At 38.4% G+C, this 16,699-nt stretch overlaps 1 protein-coding gene across 1 annotated transcript in view; it reads right to left on the reverse strand.

Moving 5' to 3' along the window:
• The window catches only part of atp10b (ATPase phospholipid transporting 10B), a 268,085-nt gene that overhangs the window by 173,093 nt on the left and 78,293 nt on the right, over positions 1–16,699 (reverse strand). Inside the window, exon 2 of the mRNA XM_048604042.1 lies at positions 4,232–4,350. The gene's annotated coding sequence lies outside the window, so the exon portion shown is untranslated. The remainder of the gene's footprint in view (positions 1–4,231; positions 4,351–16,699) is intronic.

Genomic DNA, 16,699 nt, shown 5'->3' on the forward strand with positions numbered 1-16,699 from the left:
ACAAGCTTCAAAGAGCTTGAAGGTTAGTTACATAGTGCAGGATTCCTAGCCTTTGACCTGCTCTTGTAGCCTCAGTAGTTTGTATGACCAGTCCAATTCAGTTTCTGGTCAATGGTAACCTCCAGGATATTGATAGTAGGGGAATCCAGTGATGATAAAGCCATTGAATGTCAATGGTTGACAGTTCAAATCTCGCTTGTTGTAGATGATCATTGCCTGGATATTGTGTGGTGCAAATGTTACTTTTGTCAGCCAAACCTGAAATATTGTCTACGTCTTGCTGCATTTAGATATGCACAGTTTCAGTGCCTGAGAAGACACAAAGAGCACTGAGCATTGTGTAATCAGCAAACATCTCAACTTCTGTCTTTATGATAGAGAAAGATCATTGATGAAGCAGCTGGAGGTGGCTGGACCTAGAACCCTTCCCCATGGAGCTCATGCAGATGATATGATTAACCTCCAAAGATCACGACCATATTCCTTTATGCTACATTTGACTTTAACCAGCAGATAGTTACCCCTAATTCATGTTGACTAATTTTCCTGGGGCTCCTTTGTACCACTTGTGGAAAATGCAGCTTTGATATCAAGAGCAGTCGCTTTCACCTCATCTCTGGAATTCACTTCTTTTGTCCATGTTTGAACCAAAGTCATATTGAACTCAGGAGCTGAGTAGCCCTGGCAGAACCCAAACTGAGCATCACTGAGCAGGCTATTGCTAAGCAAGTGCTGCTTGAAAGCACTGTTCATGAAATCTTCCATCATTTTACCCATGATTAAGTGTTGAATGATGGGCAATAATTGGCCACATTGGATTTGTCTTGCTTTTTGTATGCAGGAAATACCTGGGGAATTTTCCACATTGTCTAATACATATCAGTGTTTTCGGTGTATTGGAAAAGCTTGAGTTATGCCCTCATTTAGTACTGCATCTAGAATTAAGTTTGGTGTTGTGCAGTTTACCTCTTGCTCTGTAATTAATAAATTAACAAAGTTCAGCCATATAAGATGTTTAAACAAAACTTGTCAAGTACAAAGGTGAACTGTCATGTCCCAAAACATTGGAGCAGTAGCCTAGCATTTAAGACAACTTCCACATAAGGTAATGAGAGAACAAATTAAAATATATATTTGAGATATCTCTGCTGGCCTTTCTCCAAACTGATCATACAATGCACACATCATATTGCATTAAATATTGTTATATTTCACCCCTTCTGCTCTTTAGTCTGTAAAAATCCATCAGCAACATTGCTGCTTTCTACTGATAGGACCAGAAGACCACAAGAATTAGGAAAAGGGGTAGACCACAACAACTTAAATTGCTGGAGAAACTCAGCAGGTCTGGCAGCATCTGCAGAGGAAAACATTTAATGTTTTGAGTCGAGTGACTCTTTGACACCTCAAGCCTGCTCCATCATTCAATAGGATCATGGCTGAGGCAATGCTCCACACGTCCACTTTCCTGTGTTTTTTTCCTGCAATCAGGTAAGGAGTGAAGCACGTAAGGGGCTGTATGTTATTTTATGACCACTGTATATCTATAAGTGATGCTCTGTAACTTTTTTTAAAAAAATATAAATACCGTCCCATCAAGGAACACAATTTTTACATAACACAGACCCATTATTATTTCTGTAATTACATTGGTGGGGAGTGCTCAGTTGAATTTGCATCAATCCCACCAATTAATGATCCATCAAATTGTGCGTCAATTTATGATGCCTTTGAGTGCCATGTAGTTTTGTAGTAGCCTGGCAGAAACTCTTCACAATATGTGTTATTTCACACATATCTGCAGCCTTTTACTACAAGCAACTAGTGCAGATCAGAGGATAAAAATTTGGAGCACTTAGATGTATATAGCACACACATCAGCGAATGTAGATGAATGTATATAAACCACAGCCTGTGCCTTTAAAACTTAAGAGCTGTTTTTTACTATCAATAATCGCTAACAGGTAGCCATGGTTGATGATAATAAATGCACCAAGGGTGGAGGCTCCTGACTTTGAGAAATGACTGAACCCAACTGTGTAAGTGCATTGAACTAACAGGTGGATAGTCAGTCATCAACACATGTATCTGGCTGCAAGGAAAGGCTAAACCCAAGTATCCAGGGAATTGGATTAACAAGGCATGTTTCAGCTTCAACAGTGCAGTTTCATTCAGATCCCACTTCTCCTCAGGCTCAGTAACCTTTCCAAGTCAATACATCTGATGAGACCTTCATCATTCAAAGTACCAACAAAAAATCTATGATGCGACAGATGCATTAGAATTCATCAGTCCTTTCACATGTACATTAAAGTAAGGAACTATAATGTTATTCTTCGCCTGGTGCCAGTCTGAAAGAAACTGTACAATTGCTTTGGAGCTCCACAGCTTCTGTTGGTTTTTGCAAGGGCATTGATTTAAATAATTTGTTTTATGCTGCTTGGACTTGCAAAGGTTAACTTTGAGTTTTCCACCATTGTACTTCTGTTACATCAAACCCCTTTGTTAAACAAGAAAAATCCAATATCTGTTACATAAATGTCCTTGGATCACAGGATTAGTCAGAGCATTTAATTTTTTTGCTATCTAAATTAGTCACTGCAGCAGTGTTACCATTTAAACAAATTCTCAGTTGCAGAACAGGATGCATACTGATTAACATAGTTTAGCTTTAATCTACCCTTCATTTCTCATCATGCATGTAGCACACTTGCGAGGTTTTTCATGTCAATTGCAAGATGCAAATATATTTTTGATTTATTTCGTGGACGCCAAGGGTAATTTTAGTGGTAAAAATAGGAGAGGAAGGCAGTTTGGAAACACCTTTGATTTGTTCTAATAACACTTTTCCCTGTGATGTTGCACGTTGATAGTGGAAGAAAAACTCAACCACATTACAGCTCGCCTCTCATTTAAATGCTATCTGCAGAGAGCTGCAGATTCTGGATAGGTGCTTCACACAGCTCACCTACTGTGGGAAGCAGAGGGAAACTGACCAGTCACACTCTGAATTAGTTGGCACATTGGGTTCTGAGTGTTGAGAGAAACCAGATGGGGACTTAAAAAAAAAGGCAGAATTGCTTTTGTGGGCTGAGGACGACCACTCCAACTTTCAGAAGTTTTTTTGTGCCAAAATGATCTGCTCAAAGCTTCATTTTGAGGACCAATGCTTAGTCCACTCGATGCTTGGTTCTACTAGGCAACTGTATGCAGAAATCCAGCAGTTGCTCGTTCACATTTGAATCATGGAAGTCAGGGTCTAAAAACAAGAGCAGAATTTTAAGAAGCCCTGAGGACAGGTTTGGAAGAAAGCAGGCCCATTTAATTCCATGTGTATCTTCCCCGCTGCCTACCTACCTGAACTTGACTTAGTTATTATTTAATGGGCAGAGGACAAGAGTTTGTCTGATCTTTCCACTGTCACACGCGATTAAAGCCCATAAGTCTCCAAACTAACAGCCACTTCCCATCATTAAAATTTCTTTGGAAAATGGACATTTCACCTAATTACAAGCCGGCTGCCAAATTGCATCAGATTAGCCTTGGGTATCTATGGGGTCAGTGAGGTTCATGTTCTCGCAAGTTTTAGATTAAAAATAGGAAATCCAGAGATGATAGTCACTCCAAGAAGGCATTAGACTTAAGGAGGAAGATCAACAACATAATTTTACATTTAAAAAATGCAGTTTAAATACATATAGTTATGTCTGAATAAATCCAGGAACTTTTTCTGTAAGAAAAGCTGTGGTAAAGGCAACAATTTAATATCGTTGATGGGCAGGTTTCAAAACTGTTGGGTAAGAAAGATAAAAATTTCTGCTTTATATTAAAGGTCTCTTGAGCAGCATGGTCTAGTAAAACACCAACTTATGATGTATGAAGACACAGAGTGACAAGACATAATCTTGAGCTTCACTCAAAGGAAAGAAAATACTGGATGCTCATTTGGCCACTCATGTGCTCCCCCCGTAGGCTGGGTCAGCAATGAGATTGAAAGAGCATCAGAAACAGATATTTAAATTTATCAGGCTAGAACAAAGGAGTAAATAACCGGTATTCAAAAATTCAACCTTCTCCATGCTCAAGCAAAGAGTAATTTCTAGCTCCTTTTAGTGAAGGGTACAAATTGTACATGGTGTACTCGAAATGGATATAACAACGATATCTTTCAATATATACTTCAATTATAGTAAGCAGTCTATCCATACATTTAAGACAATTATAGACTTACATTTCCGTGATTTTGACTGCCAACTGTAATCTCTTCATTCAAGCATTAAGATTCTTTGGATTTTATCATGCCATCAGATACCCTTGCAATCAAACAATATATTGGTTCTATGAATTTATCTGTAGAGAGAAAAGGCATCCAATAAGAAGATATTTCTCAAACATATTTGATCTTAATTTGGACAGATTAGCCTTCATAATGTTCAGTTTGAGCTACATCCAACACAGAATCCCTTCAACAATTGTTATCACTTCACTTCACAGTCTTTTCACTTCCAGGAAATAATGAGAACCTGGCGTAAATGTTAGAATAAGTTAAATTTATCAAAGTTGCCATCTATATAGATAGAGAGAGCTTAAAATTATTGGAGTCTCTCATTCACTTTTCTGTTTCTGTATTTTCATATTTTAAAATGGAAACACTGTTATTCGTCCTTTCCTTCAAATTTGGCCGGTTTAAAAGCTAATCACTTTGTTTCAACTCATTGGGATAGCTCTGTAAATTGAGGCCCACCAGTCCGACAGTCATACCAAATGCTAAAGTTTATTTTTAATGTATGCGCAGTATCCCACCTTAACTGACTTTCAGACCAAGGTTGCTAAAAATCATGGACCAGGTTTCTGTAATGAACAAGAATTATCATCTATTATCAGTCATTAAAGTATAGCTACAAGTAAACAGACATAAGCCATCAGCAGGAGCATATAACACTAGTAACTAAAACATATATCCCATTATAAACGTTCCCCAACACACACACACAAATAATTACGGAAAATAGATCATTGGCAGAGGTAGAATAGAATCTGAAAAGTCAGTTCAATGGAATTTGCTCCCTTATTCTGATGTCGAGATGATCCTGTTTGGCTAGCCAGGCCCATGATATTCAGTTGTATTTTTCTGGAAGTTTTTACTGGCGTTTAAGAAGTACAGATGTATTGATTTGATTGTCCCTGGTTTATCAATTCAGAGGTCACAGCAACCACTGCAAGAAAGGTAACTGGTTTTCTTCAATGTTAAAACAGAGTTTTTTTTTACTACAGAGAACAGATAGCGTCTGCTGGGGAGATCAACGTCACAGCCATTTAGGTATTTTTTTTCTTTGAAGCGGGTATCTCTGAAACTTTTTTCCAATTCCAATTTGCTCAACTAGTTGTGAAATAATTATCTTCACTGGTCATTAACTCCTCAGCACATTGCAGGAACCTATAGCCACAGAAACAAGAGTTCACAAAAGGTATCAAATTCCTTACTGTCAAATTAAGCTGCCATCTTGGTAAATCACTGTCTCCTTTTTTTAAAATTTCTTCTTGCAATCCACAGTTTGCAAAGACAAAATAAAAGGCGCCGTTCATATAACGTCAGCACTACACAGACTCTATATCAATAGCAAAAGTAACTGCTCAGGATAGTAAATGGTTTGATGAATTTTAATTCAGATTGTGATACAGTACTATCACCACTCTAAAATACGGATTGCAACAAATTTTTGAGTGTAGCAAATCATTAGACTCAAGAAAATGCTCAATCATTTGCACTGTTTATGTAATTGAACCCACGTTGGTTTGACAACTTACTGACAAATACTACTAACATGGTACAGTCTTGATATGAAGGCTGATTCTCCTTTCTGCATTCAGCTAGGTTTAAAAAAAAACTTTTTTTTAAAGAAACAGCTTCCAGCAGTCCCCAGAGATCACTGCTTAAACATTACAAAAACTAAAAGACTTGCTGAGGATTGTGAAATGTAAGCTCAAGTGTAATTTTAATCAACTTGTCACAAATGTTTTGCAATAGTTGCAAGAACTTTCATTGTTTGGTGGTTCAGACAGTCACCAGTGATGCCTAAAAGCAGTATCGACCAGGATGGTTGCTATCACACAAGCACACTTCGTTGGACACAAAATACACAATATTAGGATTGTGAGCATCTGTTCTTTGACTAGTGTCACTGTAGGTAAAGTCGATGCAATTGCCAAATCTCTCAAACAATCCAGTCACCTGCCTAATATACCTGTTAGCATCTTGAGACCACTGATGATTATATTGGTCCCCATCCAAAATTCAGGATAATCAAGGTACCAATCATCTTATTTTGATTGATTTGAGAAGCTTTCAAATTGTAGGAAATGAACTACTGGAGTCTTTACATGACTTTTAGTCATCCCTATCAAGTTACTATTCTGGCTTTACTTTCAGTGGCAAATTCCAGCAAGCCTGAGCAATCATCACAAAATTTAAAAGCTCAATGAAATTGCACTTCGCTTGAATAATTAGCATATGTTTTTGGGTAAACCAGCTCTCCTGGGCATGTTTCATTCAATCATCTAGTAAGTAAGCCTCACAAATTAAATGCGGAAGTTGGCAAGTTGGAGCTAATGTCTGGAAATGCAATATTTTGCCAACGTTAAAACCACACACTTGCCAAAAGTGACATATTCCTCCATGTTAAAATTTCTCTCATCTATCAATGGTGTAAAATGTACTTATTTGATTAGAATGGGCATCATGCAGGGTCTGGAATTTATAATACTTAAAATAAAGACATTTTTTAGTATTGTTGAAAATAAGAACATGTTTTGTTGAAGCCTTTATTCTTGTACTCAGAGCCAATTCACAAGAAAAATCAAAATAAAGAGAAGAAAAAAACTTTTAGGCTATATAATAATCTTCAGTGTGTGAAGAATTTTGCTGCCATATTGTTGGCCTATCTGCAAATCAGCAAATAGAGGCACACCTCTATGTGCTGGAAGCTACATATATAAATACACAGCGCTCTGTTCTTTGCAGACAGATTGAACATTACATGCAGTATGCCTGTTTCAACTCAACAAAATAGTGACAGCTATTCTCTGGTTTGTTTCTCAGGGCAATGCCCTGATCAATCAGCCTGCTTTGTTTAAAATTTTAACAAAGTGCATTCTCCAGGACAATGCCTCCACAAATCAAAGTTCACTTACCTAACAATCAGTGCTATCCTCCCATTCAGTATAAAAGTTGTTTTCCCTTTATTTTGGTATTTCTTGTGAATTGTCGTGATGAGTGCAAGATGAAAAACCGCAACAAATGAGTCATTTTTCAGAAAGACTCAAGTTCTGTAAAACTTGAACAACTATTTGACGTTTTTGATAAGGTAGCTGAAAAAGTTGATGACAACAATGCTTTGCAAAAGGAATTCAATACAGACCTGCACAACAGATTGTCAAAGTTAAAACTCATATAAAAGGGAGAGTAGCAACATGGACATGAAATTGACTGAGTGACAGGGAACAGGGAGTACTGGAGAATATGAGATAACAAGGTGTAGAGCTGGATGAACACAGCAGGCCAAGCAGCAGCAGAGGAGCAGGAAAGCTGACGTTTCGGGTCTGGACCCTTCTTCAGAAATGGTGAATACTGGTGAATAATTGCTTTTTGGATTGGAGGAGTATTCACAATGGCCTGCCCAGGGCTCAGTGTTAGGATCACTGCTCCTTTTGAGGTATATTAGCGAGTTAGACTTCGCTGTACAGGGCACACTGCAAAATTTGCAGATGGCATGAAACTTGGAAATATGTGAAAAAAACGTGAAACTTGTGAATTGCAAAGAGGCTGGTTGCACATCAAAAAGGAGAGTCAGTGTGGACCTATATTTCCTAGAGTTTAGAAGAATATGAAGGGATCTTATTGAACAATATAAAATCCATTAAAGCCTTGACAAAGTTTATCAGAGATAGCCAGAACTGCAGATGCTGGAGTCAGAGTCAATACAGTGTGGAGCTGGAGGAACACAGCAGGCTAGGTAGCATCAGAGGAGCAGGAATGTTGGTGTTTCGAGTTTACACCCTTCATCAGGAGGGTCTAAACCCGAAACGTCAACTTTCCTGTTCCTCTGATGCTGCCTAACCTGCTGTATTTCTCCAGCTCCACACCGTACTGACTCTTGACAAAGTTTAAGCAATTTTCCCTAGTTTGGAGGGTCCAAGATTAGGGTTAATTGTACTAGGATTAGCGGTCTGCCATTTAGCACAGAGTTTATAATTATTTACTTTTTGAAGGTTGTCAATATTTGGAATTTCTCAGAAAAGTATCTAAGAGATGTGAGGAAACAGTAGAAAAATTGAGTAGATCTCAAAATATTAACCTTGGTATCATAAATAATAATGGAACAGATTCAAGGTCTGTGTGGCCTCTTCCTGTTTCCATTTCATCTGTGACTTTCCTGCAATTCTCCTTAAAATCTACCCTTTATGTGCTAATATTGCCATATGTATCTCAATGCAAATTTTGTCTGATTAATTTTCTTGAAAAGCCTTGTTCTACAACATTAAAAGACATTATATAAATGCTCATAATTACTGCACTCTATTGCTCAAACTGTAAAACAGGACAGTACACCACTAACCACTATCTTTCAGTGCAGCTACACTCAACTTTAGGAATTTAAAGTACTGTAATTCACATTATTATCTTATAATGAAAATTAAATTGTTGCTTTCATGTGCAGTAACATAAGCTCAAAGATTTGCTCTATGTGTAATTAATGGTGTAGTTGGGGGGAGAAAGGAAGGATAAAGAGGAAAATGGCACAACAGAAATAAATCAAAATAATTTGTTAAAAACATCATCTTGCTCTGTGCCTGTTTATTTTATTCAGAAGATGAAGACAGCCTTAGTTATGCAGCTTGCCATCAATAAACAGTGCCAATTTTATCTAGCTTTGCTAGAATTGAGAAATAGTAACTTTGCTTATGCCTCCCACACATTCTCAATGTGTAAGGACAAAATGAATATTGCAAGTATCCTTAGTTACAGCCACCATTTGAAATGCAAACTGTCACACACCCTGTTCAAAGCTACATTAGTTTCAGTTTGGGTGTTATGCCATTTAGAACCGTGATCATTTAGAACAATTGGCAATTTGACCTGTTTTCTATTTTAGTAACAGCATTGAACTGCATTAGTTAACTTACTCTTTGATTAATAATGTGTAGTCAATTCATCTTTCAGTCCATTTACCTTTAGCAAACATTCCCTTTAATTTTACTATTCAGGTCACATACAAACTTAAAGATGGTATGAGCAGTCTATTCCATGGTGAACAAGAAATACAGATACATGGTAGAATGGGTGAATAGGAATGAATCTTGAACAGATTTTTGGCTGTTCAGGATCAACTCTGACACGCCTTGTGGCATCGTTTATGTCTGCCCCAAAAAGGTAGTGGATCCAGATTCTGCTAATGAACTGGGCTTCACTTATTCTTCCTCACAAATTTTCCATTGACTGGAATGGGAGTGATTAGAAATCCATTTCAGTGTTGCACTTTCTGTGGAGGATTTGAGACCTGTTTGAACAAGGAAAGCAACTGTGAATCTCCTAAATGGATTAAAAAATTTGTAATTCACAGTGTAGCGTCCAAATCCAGAAGTGCATGTTTAAATAATTAGCTAAAGACTAAATTGTATACAGAAGACATGGCACGGTGGCTCAGTGGTTAGCACTGCTGCCTCACAGCACCAGGGACCCCGGTTCGAATCCACCATTGTGTGACTGTCTGTCTGGAGTTTGTACATTCTCCTTGTGTCTGCATGGGTTTCTGCCGGGTACTCTGGTTTCCTCCCACAGTCCAAAGATGTGCAGGTTAGGTGGATTGGTCATGCTAACTTTCCCACCGTGTCCGGGACGTGTAGGTGGATTAGGTATGGGAAATGCAGGGTTACAGGAATAGGATAGGGTAGGGGGTGAGTCTGGGCAGGATGCTCTTTGGAGGGTCCATGTGAACTTGTTGGGCCAAATGGCCTTTTCCACACTGTATGGCTTCCATGAAGACAAAATAAAGAGAGAGAAAGATGAGGAACAAAAGTGTTGGAGAAACTCAACAAGTCTGGTCATCTATGAAGAGAGGAGTAGAGTTCATATCTTGAGTCCAAAGGGACTCTTCTTTTGACGGAAAGAGGAGATTGCAAGACAGGTGAGACATAGTTATAAAAAACTATCTTCATGTGTAATTAAAATCAAAATGTATATGATTGCACAAACGTTATGGAATATTTCCAGTGCCAGAGAAGTTAATTGACAGTAATTAAAAATATTTGGAAACATAAGACTTTGGTGTAGCAAGAGGTCCTTCAGCCCTTTTAGCCTGCTCTACCGTTCATTAAAAAATACTTGATCTGATTGTGTTCTCAACTCCATGTAACAACCCCATAGTCCGAGATGCCCTTGTGTGTCAAAAATATGTATAACTTAGCTTTGAATAAATTTGATGACAAAGCCTCCACCACCATCTGTGGATGAGAATTCCACATGCTAATAATCTCTGAGACAAAAAATAAAGTCTCCAAACCTCTGTCTTAAAAGCTATTTTTTAATAGTTTAGTTTCCCCCCACAAGAGTAAAGATCTTCCCAGTACCTATCTTTCAAGTCCCATCAGGATTTTAAATATTTTAATAAAATCATCTCATTCTTTGAAACTTCAATAGGTAAAGGCAGATCTGTTCAGCCTTTCTTCATAACATAAGCACTTCATTTCAGGAATGAGTGGAGTAAACCTTCTCTGAATTGTCTGTAATGAAATTCTCTTTCTAATAAAAAGAATACACTATATGGATACAGTCACACCAAGGTTCATCATAATGTCAGAAATGAAGATATTTCCTGCAGATTGCACAAAGTTCAGCTCTGTTTGCAACTACTCAGTTCATGAAACAGTCTGTATCCAAGTCCTGAATAATATTCAGGCTTGGGCTAAGAAGTGGCAAGTAACATTCATGCCACAAAAGTACAAGGCAATGATCATCTTCAACAAGAGAGAATTCAACTGTGATACATTGACATTCAACAGCATTACTATTACAGAATATCCCATTATCAACATATTGAAGGTGATCATTGATCTGAAACTGAAATGTGCCAGCAGTATAAAATGATGGCTACAAGAACAGGTCGAACTCTGGGAATTTTGCTGACTCCCCAAATCTGTCCACCATCTACAAAACACAAGTCAAAAGTGTGATGGAGTTCTTTCCACTTGCCTGAATGAGTACAGCTCCAACAATACTCAAGAAGCTCAACACCATTCAGGACAAAGCAGTCCATTTGATTGGCACCCCATCCACTACATTCACTATTTATTTCCTCCATCACTTGCACAATGGCAATAGTGTCAACATCCACATGATGTATTCCAGGAAGTCACCAAGGTTCTTTAGATAGCACCTTGTATATCCATGACCTGTAATACGTAGAAGGACAAGGGCAATTGATTTATGGGAATGCCATCTGCATGCTTCCTGCCAAACAATTCACTGTCCTGACTTGGAATTGTATTGCTGTTCCTTCAGTGTTGCTGGGACAAAATCCTGCGAGTCCCTCCCTAACAGCATTGTGCATGTCCCTACACCCTAAGGACTACAGCAATTCAGGAGGACAGCTCACCACTACCTTGTCAAGCTCAGTTAGGAATCAGCGGTGAACAGTGGCCAGCCTGCGTCCCATGAGTGAATTCAAAGGATCGCTTACTCTGGTGATTAATATCCCATTTACACTAGAAAAGCCTAAATGTTTTTCAGACGCATTTGGAACGTATCCTGTAGTTAAGTATGCAACCTCATCAGTTCCATGTATTTCAATGAAAAATCCTTGTGAAATAACATTATTGTGAAGAGAGGCAGGGCATCTCAGACTACAATATCCCAATTTGTGCATTTACCTGTTTTCAATGGACCTGTTTTCAAATCCTGCCATGGAAGATGGTGGAATTTGCATTAAATAAATATCTGGAATTAAGAATCTAACGATGACTGTGTGTCGATTGTTGGTAAAACCTGTCTGGTTCACTAATGTCCTTTAGGGAAGGAAACTGCCATCCTTACCTGGTCTGGCCTACATGTGACTCCAGACCCACAGTAATGTGGTTGACTCTGAACTGCCCTCTGGGCAATTGGGGATGGGCAATAAATTTTGCCTAGCCAGTGACACCCTCATCCCATGAATGAATAAAAAAAATATGGATATACATCCCAATTTACTCTATGTTATGTGCTGATTGCCTCATCTATTTTGTTTTACTACAAGTCCGGATCAATTAAAACACAATTTTTTCAGAAGCTTTTTTTTAAAACTAGTTTAAGGTTTTGAAGCAAGGAAATGCTTCCATTTCAGAATTCCTTGGTTTAACTGTTTTGAAAATTTGACCTATTTATAATTTACTACCCTCCTTAAGCTTTAATTCTAACAGTGTAGATTCAAAAAGTTATTTGTGTAGGGTTCTGGCTTGCAATCAGTAATTTTCTGATTTTTAAGTGGTTCGAATCAACCCCAGATTCCTGGTTCTATACATGGACTTATTTAGGGAATGTGAAATTAAGAAGGCAGGAGTCAGGTCTTTTATGGCAAAAGAATCTTTGCATTTATTTAAAATACGAAAGGTAAGTATAATACAAGAAATAAAGGCAAATGCATTAAACAGGAAAATTGACACAATCAACTGTAGAAAAGACAGTAATACTATTAAATACACTATTAGCTGGATCAAACACTATTAGAACCTAAAGACCACAGTTCTAATCACAGAAACTTGAATCAGGCTTCCTACCCTTAGGGTTCCCTGCACTGTCATCACTCACCTACCACTCCCTGCTAGCTAGGTCGGACCCTTTGGGGTCTTGGGAGTTTCAGCTCACTACTGAAGAATATGCAATTTTGAAATACAACTGGCTGTTCCCACTTGCCGTACCCAATGCCTGGAGGAAGACTGTGGCCTCCGAAGGCCTCGCAGTCTAGTGTGCTGATGCGGTAAGGTGCTTTGTGGATCTATCAGGTAGTACTCGGTTTTCTTTCCTTTCTATTGGTTTTTTGGGCCCAGTTTTCACCTCAGGACGTGTCTGAGGCCTTGTGGTGTCAGTCGGGTCGGTAGTTCTTGGAGTTTGTCAGTTCTTAGGTGTGCTGGTTGTGGTCGGTTGCCGTTGGTTCCTCTGGTTCAGAGCAGGCCGGTGTTAGTAGCTGTTGGAATCGCTGTTGGGATTCCCATCTTAGAGATAGCTCTTAGAAATAGCTGCTGGAATTAGCTGTAGGAATTCTTCTTCTGGAGATAAGTCTTCGGACCACTCCTGGGATAGCTCCTTGGAATGTTTCTGGGGTAGCTGCCTCTGGTGAGGTCAGGGCCTGCAGTTCTACTGATAGTGGGCCCCTTATCTTCACATCAGATCTGTGTCTTCCATTGTGTTTCTGGTGTTCCTTTTGAAGTCAATTGGTTTCCCAATAGTTAAGAATATGTATGAATGGATTTTGATTGAAGTTGAATGCCTCTCGGTGAATGTATTTCATTTGAAGTTGAATGTTCCACTTCTTTGTAGGCTCTGTACTGTCTGTGCTGGGTAGCCTGAGGTGTTAGAGTGTTAGGTTTGGTTGATTGTTCTATTAGAGTGGAATTGTAAATTGGAATTCCAGGCTGAATAATAATCCCAGACAGAAATCATTTTAGCTCTGTTGTGCATTTGCAGCCTGAGCCCAGGATTTTGTCCAGTATTTTAGATGTCAGAAACTTCCAGAGTCTTGTCCAGTATTTCAGACGATGGGGATTTTTGTTCAATAGTGCATTTAGTAATACAGAACTTGAGTATTGTTGAGGAATGACACATATTATTGAAGCTTTGCATCTAGCAGTCATCAGGACAATCTATAACGATTACCAAAGTAAAGAAAAACAACATTGTTGTTGTATGGGAGGAGAGTGCTGTTTGGTTGACCAGTAGATCTGACTGGGAGAGGTGTTGCCATGAAAATGAACCAGTTAATAATGACCAATAATTAGCTACGAAATTCTGCTTAAAATTTCGGTAAGGCACATTGAAAAATCAAAGTCAAGGTGTTGATTTGAATCATTATGCAGCTGTCACTTATTTTGGCAAGTTAAAACAGGTGCTGTGTGTATGCATGTTTTACTCTTCACATATACACAATGAAGGATTCCTTCACCTTTTGAGGGCCGTGCAGACTTGCATTTGGATGGCAATACTATGTCCATGTGCTCATTGGACATTGTTAGTCTATTGACTTAAGGAAGGCATAGATGTTTGCGCTGCAGGACAATATCATTGCAGTCTCGACATGCTACTATTGTGTGACTCAGTGAACTCATGAACTCAGCAACCTGTGCAGTTCAGTTCAGGTTTAACAACATGTAAACCCAAATAGATGATAGTGCCATTGGATGCCCACTAGATTGAACTGTCAAACATTTTTGTTGGGTTTCACAAGAACTGTGTCTTTGACAAAATTACATAACCTCCAAGCTCCAAGCCATTCACCATCCTGACTTGAAAATATATTGTTGGTGTTCCTTCAGGGTTATTGGGTCAAAATCCTGGAATTCTCTCCCCAACGGGATTCTGGTCTACCTACAGCACATGGTTCCGAAGCAATTCAAGAAGACAGCTCACCACTACCTTCTCAAGGGCAACTAGGGACAAGCAATAAATACTAACCCAGCTAGCGATGTCCATGATCCATGTGTGAATAAAAAGAATGCCTGCATACTTGCGATATGTAGATAGTATATTTGTAACTTCAAAGTCCGCAACTGAACCAAGGATTTCCTTATATACCTCAAAAGAGCCCCACTTCATTGATATCTTGTTTGAGAAATTGGCCAGGTGTCTCTACCATTGTCTACCACAAACCTGCCTTCTTTGTTGATATAAACTTTGGGTTTCCCACTCTTCCATTTGCTAAAATTCAGGCCTTATCAGCAATTCAGAGGCTAGAGTCATTTGTTCACCATACAACCTTGGTACTGAAATAGAGCACACAAAAGCCATCCTAATAGACAATGGTTATTCTGATCAGGTCATGAACAGGCCAAAGACCATCTCTTTTGACCTTCAAAGTGAGCCGTCCACCTCAGATTTCCCAGAAAGATTGAGGTATCTCAAAAGCTTAAACAACAGGTGGAGCATCTGTTTTATGATGCTTTTGTGCAGTTGCAAAATGAGTAGCATTCACAGCCAACAAGATACTGCTGTCAAGCCAAAAATGAAACATTTTTAATGGGTGCTATTCAGAGGAATGATGCTCAATACATAAGGAAAACATCTGCTCTTAGCTGAATGCTGGTATGTGAGCTTTCTGCCAAACAGGCAGAAACAATGTTAATTTAGTGTTTTGTCTGGAGGATGGCCTTCTGGCTATAGCATTTCACTCAAGCATTAGCCTAGATTATTGCTCATGTTCTATAGCGTGGTCACAAACTTCTGACTGAGTCCAAAGAGGTACAAGATCAACCAGGCTTAAAGTTTTTCATCCAAATTGTACTGAAGCATTCAGTTAGTGCAAACAAATAACAATTTTATCAAATCTGTGTCTAAAATTGAATTTCAAATTTACCAAAAAGATAGGAACTTAGCTGGGTCACCTTAAGTGGAAGTTGTTTATTAATATACTACAGTCTTGTCTAAAGCTGAAGAAGTGGCAACAAAATTATTATAGAGGTTAATGACTCATACATTTGCATAAATCAGGAAAAATTTTTCACATTACCTACAAACCGTCAAGGAACTCCTGTTTCTTGTACTTTTAGTTGGTAATAGAAATATTTCAGAGTGGAAGCTTCAAACAAAAAAACTGGCTAGGAAACAATATAGGTCACGTATAAAAGAGCTGAGAACTATTGACAAATATTCTGCAGTTTGAAAATACATCTTGCCTTGCAGGGGAAGTAAATTTTATCCCTGGTCTATCCTCTATCATCCATAAGCTGCTGTAAGACAATGTTGAAAACTTCCCAGGGGCAGGAAATCCACATTCTTGAGTTCTGACATTACTTACCACGAAAAATTGCAAGAATTGGGAGACAAATAATGCAAGGTGGGACTTGTACTAATTCAAAACATGTCCTGTGTTAACTCAAAAACTGAAGCTTGGTATTAAAATTATCACTCGTGAATCTCCCATGATGGCAATAATCTATTATGCTACTATGTGTTCCTCTCCTGGTAAATTGATGAGTTACTACTTTACAATGTCAGCAGTTATAGTCTACTGTGTTACAAGAAATAGATTATTTTGCTATTAAGGAAAGGTTGTGTTTAATATTGGCAGTTCCTTTAAGTTACAATGTCTTGTATTATAAACCTTAATTTCAAAAGCTATAGATTTCCAGATGTTTGCAGATTCCCAGCTCCAACTCAAATCATAAATTTCCTTCATGAGAACCAATTAAAAGCAGCAAGGTTTCTGTTTTTATACTTGCCATTCTAAATTATGATGTCTAAGCTGCAATAGAGTCTTAGAGTTTCACATCAGGAAATAAGGATCACCAATAGCAAAGATAGTTTAGATCAGAGCACATTTTACCAGCTATGGTTGTGTTCATAGAATCAGAGAATGTTTACAGCACCAAAGAAAGGCATTAAGTCCAGTATCTTAGATAACAAGGTGTAGAGCTGGATGAACACAGCAGGCCGAGCAGCATCAGAGGAGCAAGA

This window comes from Rhincodon typus, chromosome 12 (genome assembly GCF_021869965.1).
Source record: "Rhincodon typus isolate 14 chromosome 12, sRhiTyp1.1, whole genome shotgun sequence".
NCBI classification, from domain to species: Eukaryota; Metazoa; Chordata; class Chondrichthyes; order Orectolobiformes; family Rhincodontidae; genus Rhincodon; species Rhincodon typus.